The sequence below is a fragment of the Haliaeetus leucocephalus genome, unplaced genomic scaffold (genome assembly GCF_000737465.1).
Source record: "Haliaeetus leucocephalus isolate CR32 unplaced genomic scaffold, Haliaeetus_leucocephalus-4.0 Scaffold451, whole genome shotgun sequence".
Taxonomy (NCBI): domain Eukaryota; kingdom Metazoa; phylum Chordata; class Aves; order Accipitriformes; family Accipitridae; genus Haliaeetus; species Haliaeetus leucocephalus.
The window spans coordinates 3,065,374-3,069,533 of NW_010972887.1; positions in this window are offsets into that span (position 1 = coordinate 3,065,374).

The window sequence follows — 4,160 nt, forward strand, 5'->3', positions numbered from 1 at the left end:
GGCTCTAGATTGGAGATATGTGTACCTTATCTATTGCATTCTGTAAATGTGTCTAAATGAAACACAGACATTGCAATCCAGCTAGCTGTCCAAGCCATCAGGAGTTTAGACAGTCACACTGGAGTGTTTGGTACATGGCATTTAAGCACAGGGAATCATAATGCCACCGACTCTCTGGGATACATCTTTGTTAAGGACTTTACTGATGTAACTGTACCTGGACAGTTGTCCTCCTGGTGTAGCTATGCTAGGTACACTAATGTCTTCCTATCAAAAATAGCATTGACTGTAAAGCACTTGAGATCAATGTATGGAAAGTGCTACATGGGAACTGCATAATGTTATTCCTCATTAGAAGGGAAACCATAACCATTGTTATTATTCCCCGTAGAAGGGAAAGCATATCACTTCCACTAAAGTCTGTGTTCTCTGGAGTCCCAGCAGAGGATTAAGTTCTGTGATTAGGCTAATTTAATAGGAGATGTTTAATTATTTGGTACCAAACAAAAAATAGGATTACCGACTTTTGCATCCTTTCCAAATGTGACATTTCCAAGCAGGTCTGTAATGGCAGTCTCAAAGGACCAGTGCAGTCCCAAGCACAGCCAAAGGACAACCTGTTGCTAAGCAACCAATACAAGTGCGCTGCTCAACATTTTATTTCATTTGGAAAGGGACGTATTCTTTAAGTACTTCATCTTAGCTACTGAGCACAAAGAGTTTTCCATGTGCTTTTTGAGAGCTGTGCATATGTGTAAAATAGCCAATTTGCACAAACAAATGTGCAATTTAAAGAGCAGGTGCCAGAGAAGAACATGCAAAACTGAAGGTCTGAAAAACTGGCACAAATATTTTAGCCCTTTCTAACATCAGCACTCTGAGTTTGCCTCTTTGTTTCTGTGTTCATCCTACTTGAAAATGGGCTGCCTTGATAGCATGTATGTGCCAGAGCTGTCTGCAGAGTTCACCGATGTTTGTTGATGCACCCTCTTTTGAAGAATGCTTTGTCATGGTTTTCCCACTGATACAAGGAAATACTTTCTCCCTGATAAACAAAGGCCAGAACTAGACCCTGACTTTCCAGCGTGAAGACTCTAAATCTCGGATTCTGTAATTGTTTCAGAAAAGCAGCTAAATAGCTTTGGAAAAGAGCATTTATTGCTCTACATCTAGCACGACTTTCACTTTACTCCTTGTCCCTATAGTGAAATAAAACCCTATAGTTCTGCTAGACTTGTGTCTGTGTATCCGAAATCGGCCCTGGCCTGAATAGTCTTTAGCTAAATTGTCCTGAAGGAGTTGTTCATCTTGTTTCCCAGTCTAAAACCACACAAATAGAAAGAAGGCAATGCACAAAAAAAATATGGGAAGTTGGTCAAAATCAAGAATGCAGTTTGGTTTCTAATGGCCATAATAAATGCATGTTGTATTGCATTTGATCTTAAAGACACATATGCCATGCATAAGTGTACTGAGGCAGGTGGGGCATGCCATCTTAATGTATGGAGGAGGCTACTTTTGGCTGGGAAGAAGGCTGTATGCATTTTAGTTCTCCCTAGCAGATGTAGCAAGTACATTCATTGACTGATCTCTTTTTTTTTTTCTGACTAGCTTTGTGGTCTCATCCAAATGCTCTAGGATGTAAATTATTTGTGAGCAGCCCAAGAATGGCTACAGTTCAGGTCTTATATGGGCCCACAAATGGTAAAATATAACTTTCTGTTGCCCCAGACAGTGTGCACGTGAAAGTTTCCATCTGGTCACGACCTCCTGCCTGGCAGATAGCACAGTGAATTTAAGCTCAGCTCTGCCTGTGTAGGGCCATCTAACACAGCTGTAGGTTTTCCTGGCTGCTGTCAGCAATTCCTGCACCTCTGTGTCACTTTCCAAAAATTCACAACCAGGTGGAGACAGATAGCAATGGCCATGCTAAAAACCATCGTGTTGCACTAGGACACGAACTCAGCATAGAGACTGAGAGGCGTAAGTCGCTCACTGTTACGAGGCAGATTGTCCAAAACGTCAGTGAAGGTGTCCTGTTTTTCAAACACACGCACTCAGAGTACGTAGGGTGCCTGGGTAACTGAAGATGCTTTTGTTTGTAGCCACTGATGATCTTTCTGCTGATGATCCAATGGATCATATCGGATATAGACAGATGTCTTACTGTCCCTTTGATCAAGTGAAATGGATACAAATTTTGCCTTTGACTGGTATGGTTTCCAGATGATGTGTTTTGTTAAATGAAATGCAGTGTGGGAGTACTGCGCTGTTTGCAAGCTAAGCTGTGTCTTGCGAGCAGCACCTAACAACTACATCTTTTTTTAGAGCTGAGAAAAGTAAAGCACAGTGTTGAAGAAATGCTGCTGATGCCTGCATGGTAGCCTGCAGCTATGGTGACTCAAGAGAAGAAACTAGGTGTCTTAGACTATTCGGATACACAAACCTCTTCCTGGCCCTCTCCTTCGCTAGTACCTCTGCTTTCTGTTCTTAAATAGGGAACTGTCTTCCTGACATCTCTTTATTGAAAGACTCACCTTAACTCTTTGTCTTGTGTCTATAGATTCATAGGATTCACGCCACAGAGTTCCCACAGCTGAATCAATACTTCTTTCTTATCTCTGCTGTTGTATATGCAAGAACATTGCTTGCCAGCAGGCTAACACTATAGTGCTAGATCATATAATGTAGCTGTCACATTTAGGAGCAAGAGAGCAAATTTGCTGCTTAACCTGGCAGCCTGGTCATGAAGAGATTGGTTTTGATTTTTAGATGGAAATAATTGCTATTTTCAATCCCATGCATTTGATCTGTTAAAGCGAGTTGTTGGCTGTCCTGCTTTATTTAGGGAATACTCTCCCAAAGCTGCTGCTTCCTATTTCTTTTGGACATTCAGTCTTCAGCGATCTCACATTGCAGAGAAGCACACTATCAAGAAAGCAACCTACCCTGTCACAAGGAGTTGACTTGAAGAATAACTCTCAGAAGGTTAACTGACCAAATCAAAAGCAGACTTGCTTAATCAGTGAACAAGCAGGGAAATACAAGAATCCATTTTTTTTTTTATCAAGTCCACACAAAATAACAAAGAAAAAGGATGAAACAAAATCAGCCACTTGGTTTTCAAGTTGCTTGATTTCAAGTTGCAAGGTTCACAACAGCATTTAGTTTTGAAAAAATCAGCATTTTTCACTAGAAACAAATAAACCAAGAAATGGTTAACCAGCTTTTGCAAGAAGACGCCATGTGAGTAGCATACATTGAAATAAAACTGTAGAGGAAATAAATTACAGAGAAAAATACAGCACAAATAAAAGGCAGGGGTATCTTGAGGAAAGAAGTGTAATACTAAATTGGGTAAAGGGCAAAACACGAGAAGTAGTTTCACAGAAAATCTGAGCTAGCTCCAGTTAAATTTAACTTTGGATGCAGGAATTGTTTGCCATATTAGCTGGTGAACTCCAGAAGCATTAACTACTAAGGTAATCTGAGCCATTCTCCTGCCAGATCTTGAGCCAGCTTGAGAGGCTGTAAGCACCAGTATGCAGTAGCATGTGTAAATATCCTGAGTGAACCAATAATCAGAAGGGGGAAATAAAGCGCAGAGCGTAGATTCGGCTACAATTCAATATTTCTGTGGGTTTTTTATGTAACTTTAAAGAAAATGCAAGGGAAGGAAAAGAGGATAGATGAGGAGGTATGATGATCTACCAAGGGTATATTATATGCTCCCTACAAATTATTTCAGAATCTAAGAGGGAGAAAGAAGGAAATTCAAGTCAGCATGTTTAATACATTTATTCTAATTCAATCTTATTGAATTACTTTCAACTGTAAACAAGCTTGCATTTTAGATTCTATGTAAAATTAATCCCTTCATAGTACCAATATAAACATACATTTACCCTTTGCCCTCAGTCAACTGTAGTTTATGCATTAACAAGGACTTTCTGCTAGAAGCCTTTGTTCTTTCGGAGAGCCACTCCTCTGGGATTAGGCTCCCCAATTGGCCACTGTACCGAGCTCTCCTGATAAGACAGCAGGTGGATCTGAACTGCAGCCAAAGTTAATAACCTGCTGAACCAGAGACGGGAAGGATAGTAGCAATTACACAGAAAACATTTTCATTGAAGGAGTATTTCTCCTTTGATACTTCGAAA